The 21723-nt window shown below is 42.5% G+C and overlaps 1 protein-coding gene across 2 annotated transcripts in view; it reads right to left on the reverse strand.

Moving 5' to 3' along the window:
* The window catches only part of OSBPL3 (oxysterol binding protein like 3), an 86414-nt gene extending 78692 nt beyond the window's left edge, over positions 1-7722 (reverse strand). For both annotated transcript variants that reach the window (XM_053950958.1, XM_053950949.1), the window contains exon 1: positions 7600-7722. The gene's annotated coding sequence lies outside the window, so the exon portion shown is untranslated. The remainder of the gene's footprint in view (positions 1-7599) is intronic.
* Between the last annotated feature and the right edge of the window lie 14001 nt (positions 7723-21723).

Genomic DNA, 21723 nt, shown 5'->3' on the forward strand with positions numbered 1-21723 from the left:
TGCAAATGAACTCACTGATATAACTTTTCTTTTCTTTTTAAACAACAGGAAAGAATGAATGTGCTTTATACTTCCTGAATTTCAGCAGCTGTGGCAGTAGTGTAAGAACTATGAATTGTTAACTTCCTAGTTAGGTCACTCAGTAAAACAATATCAGTACCATTCAGTTAAGGAAGACAAGAATCAATCATAATAGTTTGGCTTGATATTTTTGGCACAGAAATTTTCCTGGAATCTAAACCCAGATTGCTGCTTTCTCAGCCTAGAAGTGGTATAGATACCACAGTTGTAGGCAGATGAGGGTTCATGATACATCTTTGTTGAGGGTTCATGATATATCTTTGTTGTCCATCATTCTACTCACTAAATAATACTTGTTGACACTAGTAAGAGCACACCTACTGAATTCACATATTAAAAACCACTATCTTTCTTGCCAAGACATGACAAAATCCTGCAGACCAACACCTAAATTCTTTTCCTTCCATTGTTTGACCTTAATCAGAAAGCAAACAAGAAATATTAACTCTTCTTTCCTAACATGGTTGTTACTAGAGTTCAATAACAGGATGAGATCTAGCCGACATTCTCCTCTCTTCATACACGTATTGCTGTTACTTGACTTCAGTATCAAGCAAATTAGAAAACCCCAGTAGCTCTAGATCTTTTTAAAACTCAAATTGTCTCAGACAGACATCACCAATCCTCCACAGGAAGCCTACTCCAACAATGGATGCACCCTGTTGTATGAGAGATGATCTGTACCCCAACCACAAGGTTGCTTATTGACTTTAAGGCCAAGGCAAGACCAGAGAAAACACCAAAACTCTGTCTGGCTTTTAAAAATTAATTTGTCTAAGATTTTGAAGAGCAGAATTGCACCACACTTCAAAATACCCTAGTAGCATTATCACAGAATGGTTCAAGATGGAAGGGACCCCCTCAGTTGGAGGGTATCTGATCCAATCCCCCACTCAAGCAGAACCACCTGAAATGGGTTAGCCAGGATCACATCCAGAATGCTTCTGAGTATCTCCAAGGAGGGAGACTGCATCTTCTCCGGGCAACCTGTGCACGTGCTCAGTCACCCTCCTTTTCAGTGAGGGAAAAACTTTATGATGCTCAGATGGAACCTCCCCTGTTTCAATGCCCATTGTCTCTGGTCCTCTCACATACCTTAAGTAGTGACAAAGCCATTATCAGAATGTAATCTTTTAAGGAAACTGAACATGGCTGCTCCGAATGATTCAGCTAACCCTATTTAACAGTAACAGACAATAAGATGGAGTTCTGACAAGTTCCCAGGGTAGACCACAAAGTCCTATTAATTACTCTTATTAGCAAAAAAAAAAAAAGTTAGGGAGAAGCCTTCTCTTCAGGCATAGTTTTAATACCTTTAATACCTTTTCCTTATTTTCTTTGGTTTCTTTATTCCAATATTGCCTATTTATTAAGCAAATACCTTCAATCTTTCAGCAAAAATGTCAGCTCCAAACAGCCTGACGCATTCTAGGTGGCCTACCTTCTTTGGAGGTGGTGAATCATTGCTAAAAAGATAGACCTGCTACCTAAATGGTTGCACAGTTCCCATGAATTAAGAGCTCACGTGCTGCTATGCTGTACAGACACAGATACATGCAGTTGAGGGGGAAAACCCCACACAGCTACCAAATTGTGGAAAGGCATTTCTCAGCAAGTACCAGCCTGCCTTCCTTTGGCAAGCAGCAAGGTATCAGGGAGTGAACCTGAGAGAGCCACCACAAACTCCTAACCGCAGTCATCTCGAACTAGCAGAGACTCAGTAGCCCACATCCTTTGGAGGCTGCTTCATCTGCTCCCAGGTGCACAGAATCACTTGCCTGTCTTCAGGACCGCTGTTGCTACTGATGATTTACACGTTGTTATTTTAAATCAGTCAAGCACTACCACAGAAGATTAACAGACACTTGCTGTTTCCTTTTTTAAGGTATACAAGATTGTCAGTGAATCACGTTCATAGTGAAACTTCCTCCCTTCCTCCCATCATAAATTGCTCTTGAATTCAGACTTTATGCTGTCAAAGCTTTGTAGGGAATCTCAGCACTCATATTTGTCACAAGCAAGAGATATTGTAAAATGATAGAATCGTTCACTCTCCTTCAGAATACAATATTTTATCAGACTATTAAACAAACTACTTTTTTAGCAGCACAGTTATAGCCAATGTAGTCTCAGCTGCCAGTATGAGCAAGATGCATTCCACATCATATTCAGGGCAGATGCCACAGTTATGCCTCACAGCCTGAGGTAGCACCAGAACCTTTTTGACAGAAACACTCAGCAAGACTGGTCTCGAAGTCATATGTTGTCACTGCAGACAGGACAGAGAAAGTCCTGTAAAAATAAGAATTTTTTATTTCAGTTCAGCAACTATGAGCATGAAATAACTCTATCCCTCCTCAAGGCTATTCTCAAGGATATTTTTCTAGGCACACTGACAAAGCAATTATCTTGGAGAAGAGGGAGACATTGCAATAAAATGCTTTTAACATATGTGACTGGCAAGATGGAAAAAAGTAGTACCAGAGACCTATATCCTACCCTGCTCACATGAAAACTTGAAGGGCAGGACTTGACCTTCTGTAACAGGCAGAATTAACAGTGACACAGATGGGCTTGTGCACTGAGAAGGATAAAGTCTCTGGCACACATGGTGCTCTCCCTGATTGCCAGGCTGTTCAGAAATTGTCTCTTCAGGGGTTTCAGCTACTCTCTGGGCAGAGTGTACATGTGAGGCAAATGGAGTTTATCCACACAGATGCTCCTGATCAGAACCATGTACACCAGAAGCTTCATTCATTTTCACCAACAACTATATGAAAGTGGAACAGACTAAAATTGGAACAGTAGAAAAGTGTTCACTATGACTAGGAAAAGCATCCAGAATCATGAGAGTAAGTGGCATCAGATAAGAGAGAAGTGACCTAAAATTGACCTAAGTGACTGGCACAAGAGATAGTAGAATACAGTTATGATAACAGACTCTGCAGTATCATCATTAGCAATAATAAAAGAATTGGCTGCAACTAAGATGGGAGAAAAGTATTGGCTACATTCAGTAAGGGAAATATTTCAGATTTTTACCCTGACAACATTCATCAGACGATACACAGAATGGCCAGAAAGCACAATACTACTTTTTTTTTTCCCTAATGATAATAAAAAAGTCACTACTGAAATTCAATAGATACACTACAGTAAACACAGACAAACTTATAAACAAGGATGAGTTTCTCACCTTTACTACTTTGTATTGTTGCTGTCTTTTTTCTATGTATAGCAATTACATACAACTGCTGCATGACAACTGTAGCACCACATACTACCATGGTTTTGCTGTGATTCTTTTCAGGTTTAAGTTCAACCAGCATGAAGGCAGAATCTGAAGATTCCGAATTGAAGATTCAGTTAAAAGTTGCTAATATGTAAAAATGAATCAAAAGAAAAATGTCATTAATTCTCAGTCTATGCATTACATTGGAAAGCAGAGGCAAGGGCTCGTGCATTTGTTTGCACACTCATATTAATATAATTGCCAAAGAAAATGTTCAGAGGGAAATAATTAAGTGTTGACACGGCAGCAGCTGTGTTTGCCAAACTAAATATGATTCAGGTATTAAACCCCCACAACTTAAAGACTAGAGAGAAAATGTTCAGTTCAGGTACTTGTAGTTTAACAACTGGACTTGAAAATTACAAACTTAAACCTACAGATACATACACACACCTCATGGCTGCACAAGGAATGCAGAGCTTGACTAGTATGCTTTTCAATGACTTCAAAGGACAAGTTTTCACATTCAGTCTAAGCAGTTACAATACTGACAAACAACAGAGACACATAAAACATCCTATCCGCAGCCTTTCTCCTGTGACTTACCAGATGCTATTAGGCAGCCACTATCTTTATGTCAGGATGTCTGTCTCACAGCCAGATGTACAATTATTTAGTTTAGAGATATCTCTAAGAGCTAGATGCACATAGCAACTCTCAATGTACTCCCTAAGCTTAGGGCTTAGATGTCAGTGAAAGTCAGTTCTCTCTGTTTGTTCCTCCTGTTGCACATGACAGGGATTCCTGTCAAGTCTTGCTTATCAGTACGTATTTTCCACAATTCAAGAGACATGTCTAGAACAGCCTGCATTCAAAGACTGAGAATCATTAGCAAATAGCAAACAGACATTGCAAAAACTGCTCAGCACCTGCCAGATTGAAAGCAGCTCGACTCTATTTCTTTACTTTCATGGTTAACATCATGGAGTGCCCAGACACTGAAATAGGATTAGGCCCTGCTGTGCTCAGTGCCTCACACGAACATGTGACTTCTATCCTAAGGAGCTTGCACTGAGTCAGGCACACACACAGGCAGGACAGTAGAGGCGAGCTGCAATGGCCAAGTACATTTCCCAGTTTCACTTGGCATTCCTAGTCCTCGCTGCTTTTAGTAGCAAAGCAGGTACCAGACTTGCCATTGAATTTGTATTTTAGAAAAAAACAAAACAAAATCAACCTCCCCCCCTCCCCCAACAAACAAACCCAGCAGCCACAACAGCTCTGATAATTTAAAAATTATCTCAGTTGCAACACCTGAACACAGAAAATCAGAAAAAATTTGTTCAAGTTCTCAGTTTTCTTCCCTAGCTGAGGCTGCCTGCAACTTTATTTTTAAATGTTTCAAGTGACTTGCAACAATGTGCATGAGCTTCATACTGACAGAGTTCCAAAACCCCAACGCTGTTCATTCATGTCATAACTTCATATATAATAGAATCTATTTCTGAACATATACCCTATGTGAAAGCCACAAGCATCTTCAAGAACTCTGCACAAGTAGAGTAACAAGCTAAAGCAGATTTAAAAAAGGAGTTAGATATCCTGCCTCCTAGGGTCAGACCCAGAGCTATGCTTTTCTTAGCTATTATGCCTACAACTTTACCTAGGCTATCATAGTCATTAGCAACAATACCCACATCACTCAACCTTGAAGGCAGACAGAAAACCTCTTTCTAAGGTAATTAGAAATTAACATGGAGGAGATACATTTTATGTTAGTAGAATAAAGACAAGTACCCATCCACAACAGAACACTACAATACACAAAACCTCCTTGTCCTTCAGATAAATGAGAAACTTAAGCAATGAAATATGTATTTCAAGGCACAGCTTTCAAGGATGCTGCACAAGTGACAGCTGCAGGAGCCTAAAAACAGTGTCTGCCTCCCAAAGTATAATGTTTAAACATAATCACTAATGCAGAAGACAGACATGCAAATCCAGCATCTCAAAGAGCAGAGCAGGGTAAATTTGGAAACATATTAGTCCCGGTCCAGAGAGTCGTTTGTCAGACCTCGGTGTATCTGCATCCTATTATCTGAAACTTGATACAGAAAAAAAGCAATTAGATTCTCCTAGAAGTTTCTTTGGTACCTTAGTAGCAGTGTATCACAGTATCTATACTGCAGCCTTTTACCAGCAAAACTTTGCTACTTCGGTAAGTCAAATCTTACCTGTACTAAAGTAGATTAAATTTAATGAGATCAAAATATGCTGATACAGATAGTACACTGCTTCTGACGTGTAAAAGTACCCCATGCACAGTGACATACTCATTCTGCTACCTCGTTCATCGCTGCAGGGCTTTGAAAGGCACTTTGCAGCAAATCCAATTTAAACTTAAAACATATTAGCACTTCAGATACAAATTAACTTTTCTATAGAGAGGCTCTTCTCATTTGGTAGCTAATAGCACCATTTGTAGAAACTGAAAACTCAGTTTTACAATTAGAAACCATAAGGTCCGGGAAATGCCATGTTTGACTCTATTTCTCCTCAGTATGTAACAAGATCTAGAGAATGCAACAAACAAAGGAATTAAGCTGACAAGCATCTGTTTATAATAGATGTGGTTTGAACAAGACCCAATTCTTTACAACAATGTACACACATCTACTTAAAAAACCCAAATAAGGTTTTGTATAAAATACAGTATACTTACATTTGCAACCGTGAATGAGCTAGCCACACACAGAGTGTTGCAACAGGCAGACTCCAGCAGAGCCTTACCATCATTTCCTGTCCTCGGTGAACACACTAATAATTTCAGCACAACCACAACTGTTCAGTGCACACACAGAGAACATCTCCAACACCTAAAAGTCCCCTCCCACCTTTCCTGCATGCAAACCCAGACAGTATACAAAATTATAAAAGAGATGGCATAAGTAGGCCTAATGTAACGTGTGGGGAAGGCAATATAAGAGTAAAGAGAATCAAGACTTGTGAATGCTATTGCTTTGAAATTGAAGCCACAATGGTATTGGGAATGCAGACTGGGGAGTATTATTTAAAGATATCTTTTAAAAAGCATTTTAAACAATAAAAAAAGAAAGCTCATGGAAGTTAAAACCATCCCTGCCCAGGGCTTTACAGAAAATGTCCATGAAAACACACGCTTTAAATACCCAAACCGGACTTACAAGCTCTGTTGAAATTAAGTAGAGTGAAACACTCTGAACTCTATGAGTGAAACACTCTGAACTCTATGATTAATCGATGAAAGTCAAGGAATGAAGCAACTGTTCCCTTTGTCCCTTCTCAAGAAAACAGAGAAAGAAAAACACGGTTACCATCATTAGCGGCCTAGGACAAAAACATATGGCAGAAAATACCTTACATTTATTAAATGCCCTTTTCTCTAGCTATTCTAGATATCCTCCTAGTAAAAATGAAACACTCTCAAAGAAGAGTACTTCACTGTCTCTGAACTGTGAAGCACTGTACACCAAACAGTTTTCAAATAATGGAGTATTTAAAAGCTCATATTGCCTAATTGGTCCTCAAATGGAAATTAAATCAACCTAGGAACAAGGAACAAGCTGGATTTAATTAACCTATTTAAGATAGAGGCAAGAAATAATAATAATGGTGGCATTTTTTTCTTCTTTATTTTACATGAGTACAGAGAACCACAGATTGAGTAGAGATTTCGGAAGTTCCACGGATTTCACAGCCAGCCGGCTGCCGGGCGATTCCCCAGAGCCCGTAGCCGCGGGGAGAGCTGCTCCAGCCCATCCCCGGGGCAGCGGCTGCCCGGTGCGTCCCGGCTCACCTGGAATTCGCTCCGTCTCGGTGCCACATGGAGCGCACCGGCAGGAAGATAAACCCCTTCCAAAAAAAGCAGCACCCTCCCGGAGCAGGGAAGGTGTCTAAGTTGGCTGTCGCTCCGGAACAGCCTCGTGGGGCTGTGACAGCGCGGCCGGAGACCCCGAGTGCCGCAGGAGGAGGCTGGAGGGGCTCGGCGGGATAAGGCGCTGCACCGGCAGCAGCCGCCCGCCCGCGCCCCGGCCGGCAGCCGTGGGCGCCCTCGCTGCCAGTCGGGCGTGAACGGCGCTTTCTGGGCGCCAAAGCGACACTTTTCTCGCGTGCCGAGTTCGCCGGCTGCCGCCCCCCGGCTCGCCTTGTCCCGCAGCGCTCCAGCGAAGGAAGCGGCCACCGCCGCCAGCTCCGCCGGGCTGCGCCCCGCCAGCCGGCCCCGTCCCATCGCTACGGCGGACACCCACCTGAGCTCCACACCTACGGCCCGCCGGGCGCCCCCGCCATGGCCCCCGGGCAGCGGCGCCCCGCAGGCAGGAGCGAGGAAGGAAGGAGCCTGGCAGGAGCGATAGCCTGCATAAAGGGCCGGTCCGGGCTGAGCGCTCGCTCCGGCTGGCAGGGAACACCCACGAGCGGGACCGGCGGCGGGACCGCCGCGCTCGACTGACGGCCGCGCCGGCCAACGGGAGGAGCCTGCGCTGCCCCCGCCCCGCCGCCTCCCGGAGCCGCCGCCGCCTTCCCGGCCGGCGGGGCGGGGAAGGGGGAAGGGGGTGTTTCCATGACGTCACGGGCAGCGCCCGCGGACAGGTGGGGAGCGGTGCCCGAGGGGACGCGGGGACAGGAGCCCCGGGCTAAGCCGGAGCTGAGCCCCCGAGCCCGCCTTAAGCGGTTGGGGCGGGGCGGGCTGCGGGCACGGCAGGGCAGGGCAGGGCAGGCGCGGAGCTAATCCCGCAGCGACCCTGAGGAAGCCCCGGGAGCGATGCCTCCCTGGGCCGCCTGGTCCCGAGGGCGCGGCTTCCCGCGCCGCAGGGGCGAAGTGCGAGCGAGCGCCGGCGGACAGGGTTCGTCGGGGGATCGCCGCATCCACAGCAGCCTGCGGGCATCACTTCCCGCTCACGGGGAGCGCTTCCCGCGCCCCACCTCGCCATCCGCCTGGGGAAGAGCTCCTCCGTGGGAGAACCACCCCTCCCCGCCTTCCCCCGCTATCCCTTTCCTGAACCGGCATCCTAAAATTATCGTGTTTCTCTGTACCTTTTTTAAAAATAAACATCTTGAATGACTAATTAGATTCAAGCCGTTAGAAGCGCGCTGGACGGCTTCCATGAACCCTTAATGTATGCACTAAATCTTTCAGAAATTGTTACTGCTTGCGAGGAGGCAGACGGGATGTGACCTGGCACACCATTCACACCGTCTTTACTTACAAAGTGCGATTTAATCCACACTTAGGAAATGGAGGGGGGCGGGAAGAACCACCTCGGTTTCTTTACTCAGACTCACATGCCCAAAACTGATCAGCTGCTTCTCAATTCCATTCAGAACTCGGTGCTTTTCTCGACTGGAGGGAAACAGAAACCTTTTTCTTCATGAACACCATTCATACAGCGTTTAAAAAGAGCAGAAGCATTTGGAAGAGCAAGCTTAAGTGACATCCCAAAAGTTAGGAATGATATTCACAGATTGGAACTTGAGGTAGCATAACTGAGCAGAGTAATACATAGCACCTTGAACAAAATCTTGTAAGGGCATGAGAAAGGCTGCAGAATATCACGTTTAGTAAGGACAGTATCCACTGTAGTCTTCCCAAGACTACAGAGAGCGAGCAGCAGAGCGACCCAAACACCCTGAAAGCTGCTGTCAGAGCTGGCCTGTGTGATGCTACAGCAGGGAGGGCTCCTGATGCCTCTGCTGTTGACTACAGCTGTGCAGACTGACGATGGCTTAAGGAGATGCTGCCTACACAATGAAAGCTCAAGCAACGACTTTTTAGTCAGCATCCATCATCAAGGTCAATGAAAAGCAACAGAAGTAGTTTTCATTTTCATAGTATTGTTTAATGTAGCTCCAATTCACTGCTGTGTGAGAGTTCAAGCATTGCCAGAGTTATATATCAGTATACATCAGTTTGCAAACAAGTAGAGTTTAACAATAACATTTAGCAATTCCTTGGGTTTCAGATTTTATAGAAGTTTGATTTTATAAATCCTGGTTTTAGGACAAAACTAGCAGCACCTGTCATTTTAAAGAGCACAATTTTTGAACTAAAGGCACCAAACAGCCTGCAGCATCCAATCAGTTAAGGAAAAATTCAACACCTGGAATATGTTGATGGTATGCCTTTCTAGTGTTCCCATGACGCAACAGCACATTGTTAGGTAACAGCATGCTTCCTATGCATGTGTGGCCTGTTCCAACTTCCACTGAAATCAAACTCAGACCACTTCCTAATGTAGAAAGTAACCATGTGTCTACCTGAAGATGTACAATCTCCAGACCCTGCAATAAAAAAGACACAAACTGCAAAAATAAAATTATCTTCCAAACCAAAATCTCCATCTTGAGTCCTGCTGTATAGATATTGCTCTATTTGAGGTTCCTGAAATATTTAGGACTTCTATTGTCCCGTATAAAAATATATGGACTGGATGCATCCACGGGCTGTATTGCATTATTTCACTGGAGTTACATCAGGAAGGAGTTTGATCTTATGGATTTAGGGCTTCATTTCCTTTCCTTTAGTTTTTCCTTTCTGTCACACAGAAACAATGAAAAAATATTGGAGTGCTCTGTTTTCCTGTGCTAAAGAAAAGTTTAGAAATAAAGTAATAACCAGCCTTTTGAGAACAAGATCATTCTTTCTGTTAGAAAAGCAACACACAGAGAAATAGCGACAGTTCATTATCTGAGATAGCAAAATACAATGTGGTTGTACACATTGGGGGAAATGTATGGGCACAAAGCCTCTGTGTGAATATAGATTGCTGTTTTTTTGTTCTTAATAGATCCATCAACACAAACTCATCCAGTTTATAATCATAAAAGGAAGGTGGCTAAGGTGTTCCTCAGCAACATGCACTTAACCTTCGATTTATCCTTGCTCTTTGGGTTTTCTGTTCTGACTGATGGAGCCTCATGACACAGTAATCTTTTCAGAACGATTAAGAAGAGGAAATCCATTCTGCATAATCCAACAGGTATTTTTTTTTAATTCAGTTTCCCTTTGATCTGTTGTAATTTAATTCAGAATTAAATTACATGGTCTGAATTAAAACTCTACCAAAATGTGTGTTCTTTCAGCTTGCTCTTTCCTGTGGTTTTGTAAAGACAGTTCATAATAATGTTTCCAGTGGTGCAATGAAAGGGATGGTCTTTTGATTTCCAGCTTGATTTTTTTTTTCCTTTAATTATTAGGTAAAAATAATTTTTGCATCCCTATTGAACTCAAAGACAATAAATGATGTTTCATGTGTAAGCAATCTTAGTCTGGTGAGTGAGCCAGCTTCCATTCCATGTATATGGACCACAAAGAGAAAGACTCATTATGAGACACAAGACTTGTCCTGTGGTTTCAGCTGAACAACTGACAAATAAGTTTTGTGAAGAGCTTCTACATTTACAGCAGATGAATATATTTATCAGTATTTGTGTGGCTCAGGTGTGAGCAGCGCAAGTTGTGCACATTGCAAAGTTATTGGATTCATCTGTCTAATTCCTCTGATGACTATGTACATATATCTTCAGTCCTGGGCAGGAGTTATCTATCTTGAAATTCAGAAACATCTTTCCTCATGCACAAAAATAAATCTGTCCTTGAGAGCTTTCTTTTTTCCACCAGCCCTCCCCATGATGTAATTTCTGTCCTTATGCCAGTACCTCCTAAGTTATTCTTGGTCACCACTGAGGAGCCTCTATCCCACTGACAGTGCTTTGGCAAACGTTGCTGTTGTCCTGTTGCACTTACTGGCTGGTATTATGGAAGCTATTGGCACCACCTTTCATGTGTCCTTCTTGCTGGTACTTCTAAATGCTTATCTATCTCCCTAGGCTGCCCAGGCCTCTTTCCACATGACCATGGTTACTGGGTCTTCCATGACTTATCTGGCTTCCCAGATAGAATTAGCCTTGTTAAATTCCCTTTGGAACCCTTCTGGATACCTCAGGTAAAAGCATATCACATGTGTTGCAAAATTCATTAATTTTTGCAATACTTTTAGCAATCGTGATTGTGCCTTACCATTTGCATGGTCATAAGAGCTCTACAGCTGTGGGGGAGTGCAGACCTGCTGTCACAGCATCCTTTACTCTTTTTCTTCTTACAAACTGCTATATTTATTTTTGTTTACTTATTCAGATGAGGGCAGAGAGAGAGCAGGAAGGCTTGTAGTCTTTCCATGTTGGAAAAGCAGGTGGATGGGCAGAAGGAAGTCAAAATGGGAAGTGAAAAACTGAAAAGGAATTAATATCCACTAGCTGGGCACTCATGAGGAGAGTTCCTGTGCCAAATGGTCAAAAGAAGTTTGACCTCATCTAAAATTTACAAAGCTGGATAGGATGAACAAGGCAGCAAACATTAAAAAGATGCACAGATTTACTGTGGCTGCCATGACCATGCATAGTGTATACCTGTGTAACATGACATGATATACACAACACGACATGACACACATAACGTGACATGATAACATAACAGCCTCTTTGCACAACGCTGCTGATCTGTCCCAGAAGTGCACACCAAAGAAATAGAGTAGGCATGCAACATATGTTGCTCAAAAAAGACCCAAAAGCTAAAAATGCCGACTCTCAAGAACCCTGTCTTTTGTGAGTGTGTGTGGTTTTGTGCATTATCTGCCACAGTAGGATCTGTGGACTTGGCAATCACTGAATTCCAAATAGTAATGGTCATGAGTATTAAAAGTACTTTTCTTGCTGATTTGAGTTTTATTTGTCCATTTTACTTAGCTCCAGGGAGACTGTGAGGGCCCACTTGCATTTGGTCTGGCTCCCGGGCTTACTGCATTTGAGAGCCAATTTCGAATGTCAAGTGGTCACTGTGTGGTGGATGAGTAAAATTAACATCCAGATCTTTAGAGAAACAGGGAATAAAAAATCACTGAGTTTCTTCTTCACACAGACGAGGACATTTTTCAAGCAGTAACTTAATACTGCTTTGGAAATTAGAGGAAACTTCAAGGTTTTCAAGAGAAAGTTATTCTGATTTTTTTTTTTATAGTAGCATTTTCCCTTAAGAAGAGAAGTTAAACAAACTAGCAATTGGAGATTCTGGATTTCTCAGTCTTGTGCTGGTTTCATACATACCAGATGCTGCTTTATAACATTTATCCTCCTCCCCCTCATTGGTGACTATTACTCATTTGTCCCAGTGTTCTGGGATTTTAGTGTTTATCTAAAAGGCAGTCAGATGGAAAAAAAAAAATTAGTCCTAATTTTTTTTTTATTACTTAAGGCAAAAAGCATCAGAGTACATGGAGGTTTGCCATATTTAGAAAGTATGTTTACAGAGATGTGATACAGGTCTCTGCAGAACCTGCCAGGCATCTGGCAGAGAGCAATACAGCCATTGGGCAACAGTGGAATTCAGTGCACTGCAGGCCAGATTATCCCGCCCTGCTGATGCAGGCCTGGTTATTCCGATTGCTAGTGAGGGGTTCTGCCTGGAGTAGGAGAGACAGAAACCTCCTGTGGGGCACAAATGATTAGCAGAGGTACTCCATGCCCATGGGTCCTTTGGTTTTTTAGAGTCTCACCTGGATGCAAATGGAAGACTTAATATATTGTCTATTGCAACCAAAGTTTCTACTTACTTCCCTGAGCTCTGGGTGAGGCCCAGGCATTCCTCTTGTGTTCTTCTTTCTCCTCAAGTATTGCACACAGCATGGAGCACTTCAAATCCAGAGGTTAGGTCCCTGTTCTTTTCTCAGAGGATCTGCACACAGATGCTTTAATCTTTGATGACTGTCATGCTTTCTGCTCTGAGAGTAGGATCTCTGTTAGTTTCTCTTATTAGTATTAGCTTTGCTATTCCTTTCCTTTGAATACACACAAGAGGAAAAAAAATGCAGAAACACTAGTGCACAAAAACTGCTCATGCCACATTATTTCATTCTTTTGGGACCATGAACACAGAAGGTAAGATAAGACACTGAATTATTATCTGGAAGACCATGGGATAGATACCTTTGCATTTAGCTTCAAAGGAAAATAAATTATATTGTTCAAACCTTGTAAATTGGACCTACAAGGTACATTTCCTGCCAGCATGAACAAAGTTTTCAATTGTATGAACTCCCTGAAATTTCTAGTACTTCATTTGAGTGCATGTGATACTCAGCAAGTGTCAATAATGGCAGCAACAAGCATGACCTCGACTATGTGTGCAAGTCCAGCTACAGACATTAAACTTAGCAAACATTTATTCCTGACTGGCATCAGAATAGAAGAACAGAGGACCAGCTCTCCTCATATTCACTTGAAAGTTAGGTTTTTGGCCTCCAACCAAAGGGCTGTTCCAGAGCCTTCCTGCTCCAGTGATCAGACAGTCTCCAAGTTCTCAGACTGGGCATAGTTACACCCAGTCTGTGCCTATTGATACTTCTCACCCTGTCGTGCTTTAACCCCAGCCAGCAGCCAAGCCCCACACAGTCACTCCCTCATTGCCCCACCAGTGAGATCAGGGAGAGAATCAGAAGGATAAAAGGCAGAAGACTCATGGGTTGAAATACAGACAGTTCAATAGTCAAGGAAAAAACTGCACACACAAGAAAAGCAGAACAAGGAATTCACTGCTTCACAAGGCAGACTGGTGTTCAGCCATCTTCAGGAGAGCAGGGCCCCATCATGCCCAACATGTACTTGGGAAGAGAAATTCCAAATGTCCCCCTCTTCCTCCTTCTTCCCCCTACTTTACATACTGAGCATGATGTCCCATGGTCTGGAATATCCCTTTGGACAGTTGGAGTCACCTGTCTGTGTTTCCTCCCAGCCTCTCATGCACCCCCAGTCCCCTCACCAGCATTATAATATAAAAAGCAGAAAAGGCCTTGGCTGTGTTAAAGGACTGCTCAGGAACAGCAAAAACATATCTCCTCTATCATCACTGTGTTCAGCACAAATTCAAAAGACAGCCCATGTCTAGCTACTGTGAAGAAAATTAGCACTACCCCAGCTAAAACAAGCACAACTCCCCAGACCTGCACCCTCATTAACACTTAATGTAGCAAAACTATCCACTGTCACAGCTGTTAGATGCATGCACATAGGTCAGAATTTCACCAGATGACTATAGAAAGCATGGCTGTTGCTGCTGTGAATGAACTGCTCATTTGCAGCAGGAGATTTCCATCAGGAAAATTGTTCAATCTGACTGCCAAGTTGCTGTTAGCTGAGGGAAAAACTAAGCTAGGTGGGTTGAGCTGTGCTGGGCTACAGTAGCAGCCTCTCCTCTTTCTGTACTGCAGCCATTAGTGTCATGGCCTGAGTTTTTAAAACAGTTCAGATGCATACTAGTAAGCTTACTTCCCACTTTACTGCTGCTAGTAGAACTTATTTGACAGAAAAATATGTCTTCCCAGACACCATAACTGTGTGTCCACACAAGTCAATAAGTCCAGGCAGACTTTTTTTATTTGCCAGAGGTCAGCAATGGTTCCAGGCAGAAGGAACATCCAAGAAATTAAATATTATGCCTTGTTTGAAGTAACATTACTGTTCCAGGCAGCAGCATCAGACCGTATCAAGAGCTGTTGAAATCAATGGAAGAATCATCCTTTAAGTTCAATGAGTTTTGTGTCAGATGCCTCACCTAGTGGATCAAAATGTTGAATGGCTGTGATTTTCCCTTGCATCTCAAGATATTGATGAGAATCCAGGCAGCTGTGGGAAGACAAGTACTCCCCCCCTACTATTGCCTTGTGATAATTGAGGCAAGATGGGCCACACAGGCCATTGCTCCGTGCATCCTTTCATCCATGCTGTTTTTCTAAGGGTTTACTGCTGAGAATGGGTCTCTGTGGTTAAGAAAGTTTTGACAGTGATGAAGCAATGAGAGCCTTTAATTGAACTCAAAGGTGATTGCTGAGAAAGAGAAGAACAAGAGTATTTATGGCACTAGTGCCACACTTTGACACAACCAGCTGACAAAGTAAAGTAGAGGAAAAGCAAACCTCCCACACAGTCCGCCTTGGGCAAATACAAATATAGAGGTCATGAGCAAAAAGTATGAAAGGAAGTTTACTCACCTGCAGCCCAGGTATAGCCAGTTCTTCAGTCACCTCAATCCACTCAGTTGCTGCTCAGTCACTTAGCACAAGTTCAGTCTCAGCCATGACAGAGATGTGCAGCTGACTTACCACTTTTCTGCCTCCAGAAGAGGTGTTGGAAAGAGATATCTTTATAAGGTTTTAAAGTCAGCCACTTCTAAAATTTCTTTTTGAATACAAATAGATAGAGATTCACCAGCTGTTAATATTTTTATTTTAATAAACTGTTATTTTAAATAGAATTTATAAAAACCAAACCAAAACAACAAAACCAAATAAAAACAAATGTATTGAAAAGTTCAGCAAATATTACACCAATAATGTTGAGGTGATTGGTCTGTACACATTTGAAGGAAATGAGGGTGAACAAGTGTATACTATAATCTTTAAAAACACCAAGTTCTCCATTCATAACTGAAGAAGGAAAATATTTGGCAGAGACACAGATCTGTTTATGCACACTCATCATCCCCCAGGGCTCAGTACTGGGGCCAGTCCTGTTCAACATGTTTATCAATACCCGGGCAAGGACATGGACTGCCCCCTCAGTCAGCTGGGCAGGAGTGTAGACCTGCAGGAGGGTAGGAAAGCTCTGCAGGGGGATCAGGACAGGCTGGATCAATGGGCCAAGGCCAAGGGTGTGACATAACAGGGTGACGTGCAGAGTCCTGCCCTTGGGTCACAGCAACCCCAGACAGTGCTACAGGCTGGGGACAGAATGGCTGAAAAGTTGGCCAGCAGAAAAAGACCTGGAAGTGCTGGTTGACAGCAGCTGAACAAGAGCCAGCATGTGCCCAGGTGGCCAAGAAGGCCAGTGGCATCCTGGCCTGTATCAGCAATAGTGTGGCCAGCAGGATTAGGGCAGCGACTGTCCCCCTGTACATGGCACTGGTGAGGCCACACCTTGAACTCTGTGTTCAGTTTTGGACTCCTTTCAACAAGAAGGACATTGAGGTGCTGGAGAGTGTCCAGAGAAAGGCAACTGAGCTGGGGAAGGGTCTGGAGCAAAATCCTATGAGGACTGTCTGAGGGAGCTGGGGGAGTTGAATCTGGAGAAAAGGAGGCTCCAGGGGGACCTTATCAATCTACAACTGCCTGAAAGGAGGGTGTAGCCAGGTAGGGGTCAGCCCCTTCTCCCAAGTAAAAAACTATAGAATGAGAGGAAACCCCCTCAAGTTGCACCAGGGGAGGTTTTGATAGGACACTAGAAAAAATTTCTTCACCAGAAGGGTTGTGAGGCATTGGAACAGGGAGGTGGTGGAGTCATCACTCCTGGAAGTATTTAAAAAACATGCAGATATGGCACTTTGGGACATGGTTTAGAGGGGAACCTGGCAGTGCTGGATTAATGGTTATCTTAAAGGCCTTCTCCAGCATAAAGATTTTATGATTATCACAGTAATTAGTATAATCAAATGGCAGGAAATAACTACCTGTGGGGAATTCAGGGTTTTCTTGGTTTTTACAAGTAATAAAGGCAAAAGACTCCTGGAGACATCTTTGAAAAGGTGAATTAAACATTACATAACTAGGAGCAGGTGACATAAGAATGTCTAGAAAGAACTAAAATAAGAAGGATCTGAATGCAAAAAATCCATCCCACAAAATGAAAAATGGCTTTTGAATTAAATGGGCTGTTAAACTGACCTCAAAAAGCTATGGCAATGTGTTATGGCAAACATTTACTTTGCAAGGAGAAAATGAAAAAACACAATATTCACTCTCTAAAGTGGAACTCATGTTGATTTCAGGAATCACACAGATTATAGAGTTTTAATCAGAGTTAAGGTAAAGAATTAAAGGTGTATTTCTGAGGCAGCTGGGGGACTATTATAGACTGGAAGCAAACAGTCATAACAATAGGAGAAAAGCTAGCAAATATGCCTCCCATGCACTGGTTTTGATAAGCCAAATGAAGTCACTTACTAATGGCATGAAGAGCATTTATTTTCTAAGATGTAGACATTATTTCAGTATTAAAATAGTGGCTAGTGAAGGATGAAGAGACAAAATTAATTGAGAGCCTTGAAACACTGTCAATAAAGTCTTTTTCCACGAGGCTGTAAAGGAACTTGAGAATCAGACGAGAAAGGTAAAGTCATATCATGAGTTAAAAACTATCTGAGAGACAGAGTAAATTACTGCCTCTTAAAATGGAAAAAGGTTAATAGCAGGAGGCCCCAAGGATCCTGGCTGGAGCCACTGTTCTGTGCAGCATTCAGAGTCTGAAACCATGAGTGGTCTGGTAGTAAAATTTGTTTGTGATACAGATTATTTGGGTTTGGCACAGTTTGGGAGGATTATGAAGAATACCAGATGGATCTAATAAAGCTACTGTAAACGTTTGGAAGCAATATAATTGTAAGTGAAATACCAACTGTCATGGTTTAACCCTAGCAGCAACTAAGTACCACACTGCCACTCAAACACTCCCCCACCCCAGTGGGACAGGGAGGAGAACTGGGGAAGGGGAAAACTTGTGGTTTAAAACAGTAACAGTTTCATAATTGAAATAAAGTCAAGTATAATACTAATACTACTAGTATATAATAATGAAAAGGGAGAGAGAGAGAGAAACAAAACTCAAGGGAAATAAACACAGTGATGCACAGTACAGTCACTCACCATCCACTGAATGATGCCCAACCCATCCCTGGGCAGAGATTGCCCCTCCCAGCCAACTCCCCCCAGTTTATATAGTGAGCATGACCTTCTGTGGTGTGGAATATCCCTTTTGTCAGTGCTGCTCCCTCACAGCTTGTTTGTGCCTCCTCACTAACAAAGCATGCAAAAATGAAAAGTCCTTGGTTTAGAGAAAGCACTACTTAGCAACAACTAAACACCAGTGTGTTGTCAACATTAGATTCCTCTTAATCCAAAACACAGTGTTGCACCAGTTCCTAGGAAGAAAATTAACCCTGTCTCAGCCAAAATCAGGACACCAACAAAGAAAGTTCAAAGATAAGGCTTGTTGGAAGGAATGTAAGCTGCAGCATACTTGTGTGCAGTGGGCTCTGGTTGAACTGCAACCTCCAAGGACAGCCCTAAGCACAAATGGCAAGAAGACCATTAAAAAAGCACCAATAGAACTGCCAGTGTGGTTGCTGTCATCTTGAGACTGTTTGCAAATATGAATGGACTAGCCAAATAGTTTCAGCAAGAAAAGACCCAAAAAATGTCAAGGGCCAGATTCAAAAAAGTGAAGTAGTAACTGGAGCACTTGGAAAAGATGCATGAGAGCCAGTTCCCCTTCCTTCCTGTAAGGGAAGTCCACATGTCATGGGGGAATGCCACAGGGCTACCACAGCATAAGCTGTGCCAAAGGGTGCAGATTGAATTGTTTCATTTCCTTGGAGAAAAAAAGGAAATTAATGAATCCCTAACCTTGGCAGTGATTAAGCTATTCCTAAGAAGATGCAGTGCTTTAATGTCTCTACCAATCCAGTGTGTTCAATTAGAAAAAAAAAAACCACAAAAAAAAAACCACCAAAAAAACAACAACAACAAAAAAAAACCTTGATTCCTGTCAGGAAATGCTTGATTCTCAGAAAATGGTTTAGACAGGAGGTTAGGGTTCCCGCTACATGCTTACTCACTGAAGAAGCAGGAACAATAAAATTGGAGGCTTAGACTATATTTTCTTCTATTTTTCTTCTAAGCAAAGTATTTCTCTGAGGCTGAATGGAATATTTGCGTCAAATGAACCAGTGTTTTCCAGGGCTTCTTTTGACAAGAAGATAAGCTGTAGTCTTGATTGTAACCACTTTTTGTTTAAAGTGTCCAGTTTAGCTGTCAAATCAATTTGTGGTGCTCAGGATGCAAATTCATGCTGTCAGTTCATCAAAGACATCTGCTGAATGTTCAGCAATTGTCAAGAAGTGAGTGAAGTATTAACATTTTTAAGAAGAAAATGAAAGTAATAAACAAAACAATATGATACCATGCAGCCTTCTTTTGGTCTTCACTTTGTCAGTTAACAGGCTGCATCAGAGCCCTTGAAACTTAAAGGCATTTTTCAAAGACATCCCACATTGCTTTTTTGTGTGGCTTTTTGCATTTCCACTCCCTCATTTCATAACTCTCTTTTTTCTTTTGTTCCTTCACCAGACTCACACATACCTCAAGGGCACACCCAAACAATTATTCTGCTATTTTTTCTTTTTTTCCCCCTCTCACCTCCTCAGGTGGCCATCCTATCATTTCCATATTTGAGGTTGAATTTGAAAAGCTCTTTTTGTTAAAAATCTCTATGCTTTCAATTCTTGAAATCTCCCACCTAAAAGAAAATTATCCAGACATAACCAGCATGACAAATCATAACTGCCATTATAAAAGGTCCCCAGTGTCAATGTGAGTTGTATATTCAGTATCCGCTCCCCAAAAAATAAAAGGAAGGAAAGTAACACAAAGTGTTTGGCAAAGAATGGATGTGCTGCTCGAGCCTCTCTGAGCCTGAGCAGCTCAGGGAGGAGGTGCCCAGAAAGGTGACTGTCCTTTTATTCAGCAAATGTAGGCTCAATGGCAATGACAGATGTCTTCAAACTGGCAGCTGAAAAGATCTGAATAACTCAGGTGAGATTTCAGAATATAAATGGAAGGAAAAAATTCAGAGTAAGAAACTTCAGAGGGAAAGAGAAGACAGTATGATATGGGCAGCAGAACGAAAGAAGTTTGCTGTCTCACAGATTTGTTTCTCTACATGTTTCTCACAAAGCTCAATTCAATAACCATGGATTTCCCTTCATCTTGCAAAGTTTACCTACATGTCCCTCAGCTCTCCTACAATAGTTTCACCTCACTCCAGGTCCTCTAATTACCAGGCAGGGAAGAGGCCAGATGTGCTGTAGCTGAATTCAAGCTCAGCACCTAATCAATCAGTAACAAGATGAACAGGTCAGCCTGCTCTCACCCAAAAGAACAGTGCCTAAGTGCCTCCTTTTCCTGCATTATGAAGGAAATAATAGGCTTTTTCTACCTAACTACAGAGTTTTAATACAATTTGCAGGAATGTTACAAATTTGCCGAATCTGCCTGAAATCAGCCTGATGTTCATAGTTATTAGAGCTAAATTAGTAGATAGATAGGTGAACAAACAACTTTGCTGAGCAGGCATTGCTTCTTTAAGAAAACAGACTAAAAATAGTTTTCTGTTGTGAATGCCCAACACTCTGGGGCCTCTTTTCACCATGAACAGACTTAAATAATTTTCAGCCATTTTAAATGAAGTGAAGCTTAGCTATCTGATCCAGCTGAAATAACTTTGCAAATGGAAATTAGCTCCTGGAAATGCAGAAGAAGAAAAAGGCAGAAGTGTCTTTAATAAAATCTGTCTTGAAGTACTGCAAATATGGAGCAGATTTCCAGTAAAATAATATCATCCTAGCCACCTGATTAATTCTTGTCTTTTTTAGCCTGTATGAAATACAGGCAAGAGGGCTTTAGTTTATATTAACCCATCCAAACCCAAAATAATGACAGTCTTCTCCTAGTCAGCTGGTGGAGAATTAAGTAGGTGGCATGGTAACTCTGCTGACAGTGAGCAGATGTCCCCATGGGCTCCATGTGAGCTGGGTTGAATCTGGAAGCAATATAGCGACACGCTCATGAGGATGCACTCTAGGACTTACTGCACTGAGCTAGTTTGAAAAGCCTTGTAATGCAGAGTTGCCTACTCTTGGCGTGTGCTGATGTCAATTTTTACCAGTGTTTTTATTAACTCTGGTATTGTCTAGTCTAACTCACCCTAACACCTCCCTCACGACTAAATTTGCAGGATTATGCTGACTAACTTTGCAGGATTGTGCTGCTGAATCTAGTTTGGCAACCTAAGGGTGGCCTTCACAGACTGCCAGGGAACACAGAAATGTACAAGTTATTCCCAGCTAGTCTCTTTCTTCCAGTAGAACCCAGGTGGGATTCCACAGTGTTTGCCCAGCCAGAATACACTACAGCATCTGTTTGTCCTCAAGCATTTGCCCCAAGAACTTTAATCCTAGTCCAAGCTAACACTGGGTTAGGAAGGTAGAAAGTCTCTGCCCTGTCTGCCCTAGGTGAAAAAATGACTTAAATTGTGAAAGCTACAGGGGACAGATATTTGGGTGTATGTGTATGGGGGAGAATGTCTAAAGCTGAACTTCTGCACCATCAAGCTCAGCCTAGAAGCCAGCTCCTAACTGCAACTGGTCCAGGCTGGTAGCAAATTTTGGTAACACCTGGATTAAACAGAAGTGGTACATCCTGAATCCTGCAATTAATAAAGAGACATGATACAGAGCCACCAGTTACAAGGCTGATCATATACACTGTGCTTCAGAC

This window comes from Vidua chalybeata, chromosome 1 (assembly GCF_026979565.1).
Source record: "Vidua chalybeata isolate OUT-0048 chromosome 1, bVidCha1 merged haplotype, whole genome shotgun sequence".
In the NCBI taxonomy this organism is placed as follows: Eukaryota; Metazoa; Chordata; class Aves; order Passeriformes; family Viduidae; genus Vidua; species Vidua chalybeata.